At 39.5% G+C, this 17,544-nt stretch overlaps 1 protein-coding gene and 1 long non-coding RNA gene across 3 annotated transcripts in view; one reads left to right on the forward strand and one right to left on the reverse strand.

Annotated features, from left to right (window-relative positions):
- LOC133634106 (protein sidekick-1-like) overlaps positions 1 to 17,544 on the reverse strand; it is a 962,694-nt gene that overhangs the window by 814,729 nt on the left and 130,421 nt on the right. The gene's annotated exons all lie outside the window — the stretch shown is intronic.
- On the forward strand, positions 10,932 to 12,423 carry LOC133633606 (uncharacterized). The gene is made up of 4 exons (XR_009821800.1): positions 10,932 to 11,883; positions 12,016 to 12,086; positions 12,200 to 12,270; positions 12,358 to 12,423. It is a non-coding gene; the product is annotated as an uncharacterized LOC133633606 (long non-coding RNA).

The following is a 17,544-nucleotide window of genomic DNA, read 5'->3' on the forward strand; positions in this document are numbered from 1 at the left end:
GTACCTACTCAGTGGCCTAGTGGTTAGAGTGTCCACCCTGAGATCGGTAGGTTGTGAGTTCAAACCCCGGCCGAGTCATACCAAAGACTATACAATGGGACCCATTACCTCCCTGCTTGGTACTCAGCATCAAGGGTTGGAATTGGGGGTTAAATCACCAAAAATGATTCCCGGGCGCGGCCCCGCTGCTGCCCACTGCTCCCCTCACCCCCCAGGGGGTGATCAAGGGGATGGGTCAAATGCAGAGGATAAATTTCCCCCCACCTAGTGTGTGTGTGTGACAATCATTGGTACTTTAACTTTAACTTTTGGCACCGACCGAGTCCCAAAATCCAACGGGGCCATGTTACGATCACTCCAGCAGCACTGAGAGCGGACTCAGCCAAATCACCTCGAGGTAATGTTGCAATTTCGATTGACAATAAAGAAAGTGATTTTAAAAAAACGTTCCAACAAAGAGTAAAGTAATGCTCCACTTTACCCAAAATGCACTAGCTTGATGCTAATATACATTGGCTTTTCTATTGACGTGCTACTGATTAGCATTAGCGATTTTACACGGCGATTTCTAAACCTCCAATTGTGTTAATGAAAACTATATCTAAGATGCCCGTTACAGCCAAACAGGTGGTGCGTAATACGTACAATACTTACAGTATTAACACTTTTTAGGGCGCAACCCCCCACCCCAAATTTTTTTTGTTGAAAAACCCACCATAAACTATACACTACTGCCATCTAACGTCTTGGACATGCAACTGTAATTGCAACTGAATGTAATACTTGCAAATGAGATTATGAATCAAAAGTAATGATGCGATGAGGTGGCGACTTGTCCAGGGTGTACCCCACCTTCCGCCCGAGTGCAGATGGGATAGGCTCCAGCACTGAGGATTTGAGGAAAAACGCCACCTTTGAGGTGTCCGCACTGGAGAATAACTAAAATTAACGCCATCTAAAAATAGTATAAAACATATGATAAAATATATGTAATAATAAACTATAACTATTATATTAATAGGTTAATACAAACACAACATTGAGAGAATAACAGTAGTAATATTAATGATTAAGATAGAAAACAACACAATAAAATGTTAAAAAAACAATTTAAGATGATCAGTAAACAGCCTGATTAAAAAGGTGTGTCTTTCGCCTTTAAAATTTTTTTTTAACTTCTCTCTGCAGTCCTGAGGCTCTTTAAAAGCTGTTCCACAGGTGGGGGCCATAGTTGCTAAATGCCGCCTCACCTTGGGTCTTTGTTCTGGTATTTGGTAAAGCTTAAAGGCCAGTGCCAGAGGACCCCAGGATCGGCGTTAAGTATTAAGACGTTTAAAAACCAATAATACAACCTTAAAATTGACCCTGAAGCGGACGGCGAGCCACTGCAGCGACTTTAAAACTGGTGTAATGTGCTCCCGCCCTCTGGTCCCCGTCAGTTCCGTAATAACTGTAAACTGTCATGGCAGTTTGACGTCTGAATTTTTTGCAACTATAAAGATATTTTTGGCGAGAAAGTCAATTGCATGACCTTAGGGGCACTGTAACAACATGTTTTTAAAACTATTCCCTTAACGGTGCTTGGTGTGTGCGTGTGTTACTTGTGGGTATGCAGAGCCGGGTCATCCCATCCAACCACAGCCCGGGTTTGACACGTGACCTGACCTCTAAAAGATCACCTGGCGTGCGATGGCTGATTGGCGAGTGAAGTGGATTTCCAAAGCAACCGACCACTTGATGACATGCATGCAATCTCGTACACACACACACACACACACACACACACACACACACACCACCACACACACACACACACACACACACACATTTGTGCGTTCAGGTTAGTCGGTAACAGCGGAACACCTGCCCTCTCAGCCAGGAGGTGATTTGATTGCTTTTTACAAGCATTTAGTTTTCCTGTGCAGCTGCAGAGTGGCATGTGTGTGTGTGTGTGTGTGTGTGTGTGTGTGTGTGTGTGTGTGTGTGTGTGTGTGTGTGTGTGTGTGTGTGTGTGTGTGTGTGTGTGTGTGTGTGTTTGTGTGTTCTGGCAATGCTTACTTAATGGGGACATCGCTCTGTTTACACAGTCACCTTTAGGGGACCTCTGACGGTATGGGCACAAAAAAACAGGTCCCCTAAAGGGAAACCTTTTTAAATGATAGGCATCTTCAGAATGGATCTGACTAAGTGATTTTTAAACTTTGGCCCATAAAACATGTTTACTGGTAAGTTTGAGTCTGAGACATTTGCACTTTGAGCAATTGAACTTTTTTTGATTTTTGATTTTTATTTTTTATTAACTTAAAGCAGTCTTTTTCTGACAATGTGTCGACTTTTTTTATTTTTTAAATAAAATTGGGAACAATTTCTCATATTCTTTCTGTTTCTGTAATATTGCAATATTTTCTCGTAAAATTATTACTTTTTCATGTAAAAGTATTACTTTTTCATGCCAAATGGTGACATTTGTCATATAAAATTCTGACTTTTATCACAATATTGTACTTTTTTTTGTTGTTCTTGTAAAATAGTGACATTTTTGTCATACTTTTGCTAAGTGAAATTCCGATTATTATTATAATATTGCCAAAATGTTTCAGTTTTCTTATACAATTGTGACTTTTGTCGAGTAAAATTACGACTCTTTTCATAAAATTGCCAAAATGTTAAGCTTTTCTTGTAAAACTGTGACTGTTATCGAGTAAAATTCCAACTTTTATCATAATATTGCACAAATGTTCCGTTTTTCTTGTAACATTTTGACTTGCGTTGAGTAAAATGACGACTTTTATTATAACACTGGCAAAATTCTAAGTTTTTCTTGTGAAATTGTGACCTTTTTCTTGTAAAATTCCAACTAATTTTTCACAACGAGCTTTTTTATATTTTGCATAGTATGTATATATTATTAATGTTGCAAATACAAATCTTTACATATCTAGAAAGGTGTGGTCCTAAAGAGGGAGGCATTTTTCTGAGGTCTCAAGAAGGTAACACATACAAGAATGACTGTGTGTGTGTGTTCTGGCAATGCTTACTTAATGGGGACATCGCTCTGTTTACACAGTCACCTTTAGGGGACCTCTGACGGTATGGGCACAAAAAAACAGGTCCCCTAAAGGGAAACCTTTTTAAATGATAGGCATCTTCAGAATGGATCTGACTAAGTGATTTTTAAGCTTTGGCCCATAAAACATGTTTACTGGTAAGTTTGAGTCTGAGACATTTGCACTTTGAGCACTTGAACTTTTTTTAATTTTTAATTTTTATTTTTTATTAACTTAAAGCAGTCTTTTTCTGACAATGTGTCGACCTTTTTTTTAAAAAAAATAAAATTGGGAACAATTTCTCATATTCTTTCTGTTTCTGTAATATTGCAATATTTTCTCGTAAAATTATTACTTTTTCACGTAAAAGTATTACCTTTTCATGCCAAATGGTGACATTTGTCATATAAAATTCTGACTTTTATCACAATATTGTAATTTTTTTTTGTTGTTCTTGTAAAATAGTGACATTTTTGTCATAATTTTGCTAAGTGAAATTCCGATTATTATTATAATATTGCCAAAATGTTTCAGTTTTCTTATACAATTGTGACTTTTGTCGAGTAAAATTACGACTCTTTTCATAAAATTGCCAAAATGTTAAGCTTTTCTTGTAAAACTGTGACTGTTATCGAGTAAAATTCCAACTTTTATCATAATATTGCACAAATGTTCCGTTTTTCTTGTAACATTTTGACTTGCGTTGAGTAAAATGACGACTTTTATTATAACACTGGCAAAATTCTAAGTTTTTCTTGTGAAATTGTGACCTTTTTCTTGTAAAATTCCAACTAATTTTTCACAACGAGCTTTTTTATATGTTGCATAGTATGTATATATTATTAATGTTGCAAATACAAATCTTTATATATCTAGAAAGGTGTGGTCCTAAAGAGGGAGGCATTTTTCTGAGGTCTCAAGAAGGTAACACATACAAGAATGAGTGTGCGTGTGTGTGTGTGTTCTGGCAATGCTTACTTAATGGGGACAGCGCTCTGTTTACACAGTCACCTTTAGGGGACCTCTGACGGTATGGGCACAAAAAAACAGGTCCCCTAAAGGGAAACCTTTTTAAATGATAGGCATCTTCAGAATGGATCTGACTAAGTGATTTTTAAGCTTTGGCCCATAAAACATGTTTACTGGTAAGTTTGAGTCTGAGACATTTGCACTTTGAGCACTTGAACTTTTTTTAATTTTTAATTTTTATTTTTTATTAACTTAAAGCAGTCTTTTTCTGACAATGTGTCGACTTTTTTTTTTAAAAATAAAATTGGGAACAATTTCTCATATTCTTTCTGTTTCTGTAATATTGCAATATTTTCTCCTAAAATGATTACTTTTTCACGTAAAAGTATTACCTTTTCATGCCAAATGGTGACATTTGTCATATAAAATTCTGACTTTTATCACAATATTGTAAATTTTTTTTGTTGTTCTTGTAAAATAGTGACATTTTTGTCATAATTTTGCTAAGTGAAATTCCGATTATTATTATAATATTGCCAAAATGTTTCAGTTTTCTTATACAATTGTGACTTTTGTCGAGTAAAATTACGACTCTTTTCACAAAATTGCCAAAATGTTTAGCTTTTCTTGTAAAACTGTGACTGTTATCGAGTAAAATTCCAACTTTTATCATAATATTGCTCAAATGTTCCGTTTTTCTTGTAACATTTTGACTTGCGTTGAGTAAAATGACGACTTTTATTATAACACTGGCAAAATTCTAAGTTTTTCTTGTGAAATTGTGACCTTTTTCTTGTAAAATTCCAACTAATTTTTCACAACGAGCTTTTTTATATTTTGCATAGTATGTATATATTATTAATGTTGCAAATACAAATCTTTATATATCTAGAAAGGTGTGGTCCTAAAGAGGGAGGAATTTTTCTGAGGTCTCAAGAATGTAACACATACAAGAATGAGTGTGTGTGTGTGTTCTGGCAATGCTTACTTAATGGGGACATCGCTCTGTTTACACAGTCACCTTTAGGGGACTTCTGACGGTATGGGCACAAAAAAACAGGTCCCCTAAAGGGAAACCTTTTTAAATGATAGGCATCTTCAGAATGGATCTGACTAAGTGATTTTTAAGCTTTGGCCCATAAAACATGTTTACTGGTAAGTTTGAGTCTGAGACATTTGCACTTTGAGCAATTGAACTTTTTTAAATTTTAAATTTTTATTTTTTATTAACTTAAAGCAGTCTTTTTCTGACAATGTGTCGACTTTTTTTTTTTTTAAATAAAATTGGGAACAATTTCTCATATTCTTTCTGTTTCTGTAATATTGCAATATTTTCTCGTAAAATTATTACTTTTTCACGTAAAAGTATTACCTTTTCATGCCAAATGGTGACATTTGTCATAAAAAATTCTGACTTTTATCACAATATTGTAATTTTTTTTTGTCGTTCTTGTAAAATAGTGACATTTTTGTCATAATTTTGCTAAGTGAAATTCCGATTATCATTATAATATTGCCAAAATGTTTCAGTTTTCTTATACAATTGTGACTTTTGTCGAGTAAAATTACGACTCTTTTCATAAAATTGCCAAAATGTTAAGCTTTTCTTGTAAAACTGTGACTGTTATCGAGTAAAATTCCAACTTTTATCATAATATTGCACAAATGTTCCGTTTTTCTTGTAACATTTTGACTTGCGTTGAGTAAAATGACGACTTTTATTATAACACTGGCAAAATTCTAAGTTTTTCTTGTGAAATTGTGAACTTTTTCTTGTAAAATTCCAACTAATTTTTCACAACGAGCTTTTTTATATTTTGCATAGTATGTATATATTATTAATGCTGCAAATACAAATCTTTACATATCTAGAAAGGTGTGGTCCTAAAGATGGAGGCATTTTTCTGAGGTCTCAAGAAGGTAGGAAATACAAGAAAGTGTGTGTGTGTGTGTGCATGTGTGTGTGCGTGCATTAAAGGAGAGCGTGGGGTCTCAGCTGCAGAGGTTGCGACTCAATTCAATTGGAAACACCTTTTTGTCCCGCCGCGCACATAAAATGTTGTACATGCGCCTTGTTGTCTCCGAACAGCTTCCGGCACATTTTTCAAAACGCCGCTTTTGTTGGTGTTGTATGGCGGCGGCGCCCGCGTGATGTAGTGCTCTCTTAAAGCTGCCGACGTTATTTACAGCCGTTACAAATGTTCTTCCACCGCAGTTATTAGTTGCTGAAATTCCATTTAGCTGCTCACATTGTCATCGCTGTGTGCGACGCTACAGTACACACACACACACACACACACACACACACACACACACACACACACACACACACACACACACACGGAGTCATGCTTCATCATATTCAGCTTTTTCATACACTGACTAATCACAGAGTGTGCCGGGAATATTCTAAATGGGAGAAAACGATTTTGAGGGATGTCAATCAGACTCCGTTTCGGCAGATTTGCTGAAAAATGGACGTCGCCGGGCTTCATTAGGCTAATGACAGAAGAATGACATCACCGCAACTTTCTCCGCAAGGTTACAAGTACAGGCTTTTATGCTTCCCCGAAACTTAACTACACTTTCAATCAGCGGCACGCTGGATTGGTATCGGCTCCGATACGGCCTTTAATTAAGAAGAGTATTCGCCGTGACGTGACCGTTCCACATTCAGTTTCTAGCACATCGTGCTCGGCACAATGAGGTTTATGGATATTGGTATTGGGCAGCGATAGGATCAAATTAGCTCTCTTTAGCAGCAGATAAACTCATTCCAGATAGTTGCTGTATTTTGGGGAGTAATTAAGCGAATTGGATAGAGCTCTACATTTGAGGGAGGCAATTTGAGTTGAACAAAAATACTGTCCAATATCGTTATCTCATATTATTAAACAATTCGACACCATTTTCATACATTATTCATATCCAGCATGCTCGCAATTTAGGCAGTTTTGCAGCTATACACATCCAGCATGGACTGTTTGCTAGTATTTAAGTCAATGTTTGGGGTATACACCTAAAAGTAATATATCTTGTTATTTGGCATCTATTCAAAGTGATCCCTATACCAGAGATGTGGATAGATGCTAAATATATATATATATATATATATATATATATATATATATATATATATATATATATATATATATATATATATATATATATGAACTAGATTTTCAACCTGTTTTCAGAATCAGAGAGGAAATTAAGATTTTCAGCACAATCCCATTGAAGATCAGACAAACATTACAGTGAGACAGAACAGGATCAAACATTACAGGGAGACAGAACAGGATCAAACATTACAGGGAGACAGAACAGGATCGAACATTACAGTGAGACAGAACAGGATCAAACATTACGGGGAGACAGAACAGGATCAAACATTACAGGGAGACAGAACAGGATTGAACATTACGGGGAGACAGAACAGGATCAAACATTACAGGGAGACAGAACAGGATCAAACATTACAGGGAGACAGAACAGGATCAAACATTACAGTGAGACAGAACAGGATCAAACATTACAGGGAGACAGAACAGGATCAAACATTACAGGGAGACAGAACAGGATCAAGCATTACAGTGAGACAGAACAGGATCGAACATTACAGGGAGACAGAACAGGATCGAACATTATAGGGAGACAGAACAGGATCAAACATTACAGGGAGACAGAACAGGATCGAACATTACAGGGAGACAGAACAGGATCGAACATTACGGGGAGACAGAACAGGATCAAACATTACGGGGAGACAGAACAGGATCGAACATTACGGGGAGACAGAACAGGATCAAACATTACGGGGAGACAGAACAGGATCAAACATTATAGGGAGACAGAACAGGATCAAACATTACAGTGAGACAGAACAGGATCAAACATTACAGGGAGACAGAACAGGATCAAACATTACAGGGAGACAGAACAGGATCGAACATTACAGGGAGACAGAACAGGATCAAACATTACGGGGAGACAGAACAGGATCAAACATTATAGGGAGACAACGTTACCATGGACGCCCCTGCTTATTTCAGCAAGACAAAGCCAAGCCACGTGTTACAACAGCGTGGCTTCATAGTAAAAGAGTGTGGGTACTAGACTGGCCTGCCTGTAGCCCAGACCTGTCTCCCATTGAAAATGTGTGGTGCATTATGAAGCCTAAAATACCACAACGGAGACCCCCGGACTTTTGAACAACTTAAGCTGTACATCAAGCAAGAATGGGAAAGAATTCCACCTGAAAAGCTTCAAAAATTGGCCTTTTCAGTTCCCAAACGTTTACTGAGTGTTGTTAAAAGGAAAGGCCATGTAACACAGTGGTAAAAATTCCCCTGTGCCAACTTTTGTGCAATGTGTTGCTGCCATTAAATTTTAAGTTAATGATTATTTGCAAAAAAAAAAATACCTTTTTCAGTTTGAACATTAAATATCTTGTCTTTGCAGTCTATTCAATTGAATATAAGTTGAAAAGGATTTGCAAATCATTGTATTCTGTTTTAATTTACGAATTACACAACGTGCCAACTTCACTGGTTTTGGGGTTTGTATAACCAGTAGAACATTTAAATATTGAAAGGTTTGAGGACTGGATTAAGGCAGCCTTCACTAAAATCAGTCAAAAAGTAATTTTCTTATGTGGTGACATCACCATTGACCTCTTCAACCAGACTTATTCAACTCGCGGCCGGCCGAACTCCACCACCCAAAACAGGCTTGCTCATGTGTACTATACTGATACCGGTATACCGTACAACCCCAGTTAGGAGATATTGAAAATGTGTATAGTTGTATTTTCTTCTAAATATTGAAGTACTGTAACCATTCATGTGAAGTCAGGTAAAATCCTTGCACCTTTTTGATCATCATCCTTTTCACCCAACAAATCATTGTAGTAATGAATGGCGGCCGGTTCATTCTTCATTTGTGTCCACAGACTGGCCTTGGCGGAAGTCAAAGGAGTTCGTTGGCATTGGTTGGTCGGATAGTTTCCATAGAAGATTGTCGAGGTATGGCGCTCAGGCCAAGGAAGGGTATTTTTTTGTGGAAAATATTTTTTCTCTGTTTGCCAATGTCACCCCACAAATATTACTGTAGTGAAGAATACCTGTTTGGGAGTGTTTGGCCTTGGCGGAGGTTTTCAAAGACATTCAAACTGATTAACAGTTTGCTCCCGTTGAGAACATCTCAAAAAGGAAACTTTTGACAGTGAAATATTCATCATTTATATTGAACCGTGTTGTTTTTTGCAGGTATTATCTGTCTGTCACCAAGTATTACAACCACCTTGATCTTTTCCCAGGTGGACATTGCAACACGGCCTCGCACAAACAATATTTTCAAGAAAAGGCTACCACTATGGAGGGTGAAAAGGGACAAAATTAAAATGCATAAGTAAAACCACAAAAAAGTAGCGGTATGTCCTCTTTCGTTGGCATGTTTTGAAAGACTTCCGAAGTTCCAGGCTTTAGACCGAAGCGATCATTGGACTAGATCGGCTGTCAGCAACGACATGCTAAACTGACACTTTGTACGTTTCAGAGATGGTATCGTACCGAAAATGATTCATTAGTATCGCGGTACTATACTAATACCGGTTTTCCGTACAACCCTACACACCAGTGATAGTTTTGCTTCCATCCATCCATCCAGCCATCCATCTTCTTCCGCTTATCCGAGGTCGGGTCGCGGGGGCAGCAGCCTAATTCCCTCTCCCCAGCCACTTCGTCCAGCTCTTCCCGGGGGATCCCGAGGCGTTCCCAGGCCAGCCGGGAGACATAGTCTACCCAACGTGTCCTGGGTCTTCCCCGTGGCCTCCTACCGGTCGGACATGCCCTAAACACCTCCCTAGGGAGGCGTTCGGGTGGCATCCTGACCAGATGCCCGAACCACCTCACCTGGCTCCTCTCGATGTGGAGGAGCAGCTCTCCCCAGATGGCAGAGCTTCTCACCCTATCTCTAAGGGAGAGCCCCGCCACCCGGCGGAGGAAACTCATTTCGGCCGCTTGTACCCGTGATCTTGTCCTTTCAGTCATAACCCAAAACTCATGACCATAGGTGAGAATGGGAACGTAGATCGACCGGTAAATTGAGAGCTTTGCCTTCCGGCTCAGCTCCTTCTTCACCACAACGGATCGATACAGCGTCCGCATTACTGAAGACGCCGCACCGATCCGCCTGTCGATCTCACGATCTACTCTTCCCTCACTCGTGAATAAGAATCCGAGGTACTTGAACTCCTCCACTTGGGGCAAGGTCTCCTCCGCAACCCGGAGATGGCACTCCACCCTTTTCCGGGCGAGAACCGTGGACTCGGACTTGGAGGTGCTGATTCTCATCCCAGTCGCTTCACACTCGGCTGCGAACCGATCCAGTGAGAGCTGAAGATCCTGGCCAGATGAAGCCATCAGGACCACATCATCTGCAAAAAGCAGAGACCTAATCCTGCAGCCACCAAACCAGATACCCTCAACGCCCTGACTGCGTCTAGAAATTCTGTCCATAAAAGTTATGAACAGAATCGGTGACAAAGGGCAGCCTTGGCGGAGTCCAACCCTCACTGGAAACCAGTGGAGGCTCCTCCATAGAGGTGGAGGAGGCCTGGCCTCCCCAATAATTTGAGAGAAGAGAGAGATTTAAAAAAAACAATAAATATATTTATTTTATTTATTTATTTTAACAAAAAACATATTTTTTATTTTTTATATTCATATTATTTTAGTTTTGTTCATAAATCTAAATGTTCCCATGGCTAAAACCCAATATTGCAATTGTAAAGCAACAGGCCAGATTTCCCTATCAGTTTGTATTAAGGGAGGCCAGGCCTCCCCTAGGAAATTAGCTTCTCATAGAAGTCAATGTAATGCATGCTTTTTCATGCCAATATGTGATTGGCCAGATCACTGAAAATGGGTGGGCAACGGAGGCCTGGCCTCACCATGCATTGTGTCCAGGGCTGAAAGATTGACATTTTGTTCGTCCAATCACATGCTACTGGTTCATTTGGAATCAATCCTTTCCTTTCCTAATCAACACAGAAGCCATTTTGAGAATTGAAAGGACCCGGCACATCACAGCAAAAGACGCAGACAAGGTAACGAGGACCCAAGAGAAGTTTACAAGCGACTTTACGACTCCATCCATGTAAGCGTTAAAAATCAGATTGAGCAGAGGTTTCAAAATCTTGAATGTATGAGGTTTATGGAGCTTCTAGATTTTGACCTATATGACTCCTACAAAAAAGAGTTTCCACAGGCAGCATTCACAAGTCTGAAAGATAACTATGGTCATTTATTCGATATGGTAAAACTGAAGTCAGAACTGCAGGTGTTTTACAATAACAAGGACCTCCAGGGCAGCGCTAGGTTGTGTGATTCACTGTGCGCAATGAAAACCAATGAACTGAGCGAAGCAATGCCTGAACTGTACAGACTAATGTGTCTCGTTGCCTCTATCGGGGCTACGTCTGCCGGGGTGGAGAGAAGTTTCTCTTGTCTGAAAAGACTGAAAACGTATGCAAGGAACACAATCGGACAAGATCGACTGAGGAGCTTGGCTATCATCGCACTTGAAAGAAGGATTCTAAAATCTCTTAGAGAGAATCCACAGTGGTATGAAAAGACCATAGACATCTTTGCAGCACAAACAAACAGGAGAATGGACTTTACTTTTAAGTAGGCCTAAATTATTTTTCTAGGCCTAGGCTATATTTCATTTTCTTTTGTACTTTTTTTTTAATTGTTGAAGGGAAACAAAAAGCAGAGACAAGACCGTTTTTGCAATCAACGTTACAGTTTTTTTTTAATCTGGGGATGGATGGCTGAGTTGGACACGTTCTGGATCCACACGACCTGTGAGTATTCTCACTACTTTGCTCTCAAGAAATTGCAGTACAATCTGAATTACTTTTTGGATGAACTGGGTGTCTACCAGTGTTACACCACTAGTTCTCAGTAGTAATAACACTCCATTTCATGTCTCTCAGTAGATGAAGCCAGCTGCAACCCGTAGAGTGGAGTCGTGGAGAGAGCCCCTCGCCCCTCAGCTAAACCAGAGGTGGGTTGAAATCTCTACCAGTGTTATACCACTAGTTCTCAGTAGTAATAGCAGTGTTACACCACTAGTTCTCAGTAGTAATAACACAAAATTTCATGTCCTGTATTTCTCAGTAAATGAAGCCAGCACCAACCTGTGGAGTGGAGTCCAGGAGAGAGCATGCCGCCCCTCAGCTAAACCAGATGTGAGTTGAACTAATTAGATGTCTCTACCAGTGTTACACCACTAGTTCTCAGTAGTAATAACACTCCATTTTGTCTGTGTTTCTCAGCAGATAAAGCCAACTGGAACCATATTTTTACATATTTTATATTAAATATATTGAATAAAACTACATATGATAAAGAAATTGTTATCTTATCTTTTTTATATGCTAAACTTGATTAAATTGGTGATTACATGTTGAAGCTGTAGAAGAATGAAAAATGTAAGCTAAACAAAATTGTTTTTAACTACATAATTAAAATTCCTGCCTTTTACACATGTTCACTTGGCGTTTATATAACATCCAAATGTCATTTCTCAGCTTAATTATCAGGCAGGCTCATAGACTTACAGCAATGTAATTTCTTCAGGAAGGCACAAGGCTAAGCTCTGCACAATGAATTGCATCAGCAAGAACTTTCTGACTGTAGCTTACACTCCAAATAGTATGCCTTTGGCCAGCACAAAGACAGATAAGAGAACAGGGAACATTCCATCGCGAGTGAAGTGAGCAAGCGGAAAAAAATGGCCTCCTCAATTCTGGAAGTCACCAGCCTCCACTGATATATATATATATATATATATATATATATATATATATATATATATATACTCATTATAGTGTCTTCAAAGTGTGCAGTTTTTTACCAAAATAGGGACTTTTGTCGAGGCTACAACCAATTACTCATGTTTGAATTGTATGTGAACGTTGCCTCACTACACAAACTTTTCGGTTCAAGAACCAATTAAGTTCGAAAATCGAGGTTCCACTGTATTGATAAGGAATATCGATATTAGTATCGCTATCAAAAAAATCCTAATGCTATGCATCCCTACCATGTATTGTAACTAATGTCTTGTGTCCTGCATGTCTGGTATAAATACAGCACTACTACTGGATAGCATCCATCCTTCCATCCATCCATCCATCCATCCATCCATCCATCCATGCTGCTGTCATTTCCGATAAAAGCTACTCCTTCTCCAAGAGAAACATTGAGGTGTATTGTACTCTCCATGTTACACAATACAAACCCAGGTTGCGTACATGCCAACAAACGGACTGACCAGACATGAAAGCCACAAAAACTGCATTTTGTTTTCATAATCCCTTCAGAGCGCTGCAGCGATGAATCATTCTGCGTACACAAAGCCAGCATAGAAGAATCAATGCACTACATATTTATAAGGCATGTTATTGACCACGTTTGATCTTTTTGTTTGTATTTAACCAGCGGGATTATCTTCTTGTGTTGCAGCTTTTTTTTGCGCCTCTGCTTGTGTATGTGGGGAATGAAGTTGGCCTCTCGGGGGAAGTAGCCTGCTGACAGAGATTAGTTTGCATCGTCCCCTTTTCAATCTCATCCCTGTTTCTGTACTCGCACACACACACACACTTGCACACACACACACTTGTACATACACGCGACGGCAAATAGCGGCGAGACAGATGGAATGGGATTAAGAAAACATTTCCCCCCATTTGTGTTGAGTTGGTGTCACCTTGTGCTCTTCTGAGACTAAAATGTGCGCTAAGAACAAATCACGACTGCGGGGATGGGCCCAGAATAGCGAGGTGTGAGAAAAGGATAAGGATGTTATGGATATGGAGATTTACCAGTGAGTCAACTCTTCCATATGCATTATGTTATTGTGCTCATGCAGATTTATGATAGTCACTCGCTCTTTGCATACTCATCTGCGGGCGTGGGGGACTCCAACCTAAGAGGCGAGCGTGCTACATACCGAGCTAAAAGCCCGGACTATCAAACCGATAGCCAGCATTGCTCTTAAAGGTCGTCGGGCGCTGGCCTAAGTTGCTTATGCAAATTACACACGATATAAAGTACCACCTCGGTTTTTGTATTCTCGGTATTCTGTTCCAAAAAGGTCCGACGAGGCAACTTTTCTCAGTAGATAAAAATGCAAATTCAGTTCATAGGTTTCAGATACGGTCACAACTAGAGATGTCCGATAATATCGGGCTGCCGATTTTATCGGCCGATAAATGCTTTAAAATGTAATATCGGAAATTATCTGTATCGGTTTCAAAAAGTAAAATGTATGACTTTTTAAAACGCGAGTGGTACACGGACGTAGGGAGAAGTACAGAGCACCAATAAACCTTAAAGGCACTGCCTTAGCGTGCCGGCCCAATCACATAATATCTACGACTTTTCACACACACAAGTGAATGCAAGGCATACTTGGTCAACAGCCATACAGGTCACACTGAGGGTGGCCGTATAAACAACTTTAACACTGTTACAAATATGCGGCACACTGTGAACCCACACCAAACAAGAATGACAAACACATTTCGGGAGAACATCCGCACTGTAACACAACATAAACACAACAGAACAAATACCCAGAACCCCTTGCAGCACTAACTCTTCCAGGACGCTACAATATACACCCCCCGCTACATCCTACCCCAAAGTTGTGTGTTGTGGCGTACTGCTGTTGTATTGTGACTTTTGTTGTTATGTAGCGTCAAACTGTCGCGTTGTTGTTTTATACTCCGTCACGGCATTTGTAAATTTGTATTAGCTTTTGCAATGGTGCCTCGGCTGAAAGTTGTTGTGTTGTGGCCTTTTTTTTAAAAACATTTGGCTGAGTTTGTAATCGGAGGTTTAACAACGTTTGAATTTTACACGAGCAAACAAACTGCGATAACCGAGACGGCGTATGGTAAGTTGGGCGTACCAAAACGGAAATATTATAGCAGTCTGTGGAGGGAAAGTGCAGTCAGCGCTGCCTGTAGGAGGAAAAGTCACCGCCGCTGTCCATGGTACTGAGGACGAGCACCAGCGGGCAGGGGCGGGGCATGTGCTGACGGCGAGACACAGCTGGCAGGTGATCAGATTTCACAGGTGGTACGTGTTAATCTAATCATCTGCTGTCTTTAACAGTAAGCGGCCCGGGAGCAGAGCGAGAGAGAGGATTGGGAGTGACGGCAACGTCACGACATGCTGAAAGACATCTGGAAAAGATCTTGTGGGAAAACATTGCAACTTTGTTAAACCTGCACGCTTGGCTCTTGTGCCGTGTCTACAGTGGAGCTGCTAGGAAGCCACTTCCCCACAGTCACTCTCGAAACTGTGGTACCACCGGCTCCATCTAGTGGGGAGTATTACTCATATTCAAACACAGTGTTACTGTTCAAACTGTGCGTAATGTTACAGTGGCATAAATATCATTTATACTTAAACATCTGCCTTGTTTTTAATCAATACATAGGCCTACTTCGCTACTGTTTTTTTTAATGGTGGTTATTGTGGTAGTACTTGGAGAGCCAAGTGTTTTCTCAGGTGGTACTTGGTAAAAAAACTAAACTGTACCTACGTATAATCAGACAAACAACATCACCTTCGACAGCAGCCATTGTTTGTTATGGCGAGAAATGCTGCATTTGCTGTCCTTTCTGTCAAACGTGTTTTGCCCACATTGACTTTGACTTTGCTAATCCATTCTTCCCGAAGAGAGGACAGTTTGTGCCAGACGTAATGAAATTCCTTGCACGCTTTCTCTGCTGAGATATTGTGCACACAGCGGCGAGGCGGCCAGACAGACAAGGTAAAAACATAATGGCCGCGGACGGATTAGACTCCATTGAACAACATTAAATGTCTTCTTAAAGGTTATAGGGGAGTTGGCAGATCGTTCTCCGGTTTCATTCTCTGCATTTTCTGGGCCCGCTGCAGCCCTGCATCAAACCTTCTCATTTATTTCAATTGTGGAAGTTTGCCCGTGCAGAAATCGATGGAAATGTGGACAGATGGATTGGATGCAATGGCAGAATAGCCCTCGGTAGACCACCGCCAGACAATCAAAACATGTCCGCCGGACTCGCTTGTCTAAAAAATCATGACGTAAAAAGGTCACACTCTTCCACTCTTGGATCAGGTTGGTGACTGACCCACTTTTGCCCGATGCAAGCAGACTCTAGCACCAAAAGGTAAATATTAGAGATGTCCGATAATATCGGCCTGCCGATATTATTGGCCGTTAAATTCTTTAAAATGTAATATCGGAAATTATCGGTATCGTTTTTTTTCTTATCGGTATCGTTTTGTTTTGTTGTTTTTGTTTTTTATTAAATCAACATAAAAAACACGAGATACACTTACAATTAGTGCACCAACCAAAAAAAAATCCCTCCCCCATTTACACTCATTCACACAAAAGGGTTGTTTCTTTCTGTTATTAATATTCTGGTTCCTACATGATATATCAATATATATCAATACAGTCTGCAAGGGATACAGTCCGTAAGCACACATGATTGTGCGTGCTGCTGGTCCACTAATAGTACTAACCTTTAACAGTTAATTTTACTCATTTTCATTAATTACTAGTTTCTATGTAACTGTTTTTATATGGTTTTACTTTCTTTTTTATTCAAGAAAATGTTTTTAATTTATTTATCTTATTTTATTTTATAATTTTTTTTAAAAAGGACCTTATCTTCACCATACCTGGTTGTCCAAATTAGGCATAATAATGTGTTAATTCCACGACTGTATATATATATATATCGGTATCGGTTGATATCGGTATCGGTAATTAAGAGTTGGACAATATCGGAATATCGGATATCGGCAAAAAAGCCATTATCGGACATCCCTAGTAAATATGTATAATTAACTTTTGATAGTAACTTAGTTCACCAATCACCGGTACATGGGAATTGATACCAGTACTCAACAATACCAATTTGTGTGTGTGTTGTGGAGAATGCATATATGTTTAAGAGTTCTTTCTTTATTCATAGTCATGTTTGGAGCAGCTAGTATTTTTCTATGTATACTCTGTATACTTGTTTCTCTTTGTCTGCAGATGTCTGTGTAGTGTTTTAGGCATTGGAAGGTGAGAGAGATGCATTCCTTTCTGGGGGGGGGGACTGTTTTCGTATTCAATAAATTGTCTCTTCCCGTTTGAATGTTAGACCATTTCAAGATGCCGGTATGACCGCATTGGTTTGGGCTGGTCTCCTCAAGCTTTAGTAAAACTTGATAATATTCCTATTCTGTCTTGATGGTCCTTCTTACTCTAGCATATATGTCACCAAAAGAACTTGGGATTGACCAGTGACTTTAATTCCCTGAGAGGGAGACTGGTCAGACGCAACAGTGTTAATAAATATTAATTGTTATTGCAACATTCAGAAATAAGATGATTATGATAACTGCTGTCACGTGTTCATATCTTGTTTTTATCACATTTCTAAATCTCATCTGCAAACATGACG

This window comes from Entelurus aequoreus, linkage group LG18 (assembly GCF_033978785.1).
Source record: "Entelurus aequoreus isolate RoL-2023_Sb linkage group LG18, RoL_Eaeq_v1.1, whole genome shotgun sequence".
NCBI classification, from domain to species: domain Eukaryota; kingdom Metazoa; phylum Chordata; class Actinopteri; order Syngnathiformes; family Syngnathidae; genus Entelurus; species Entelurus aequoreus.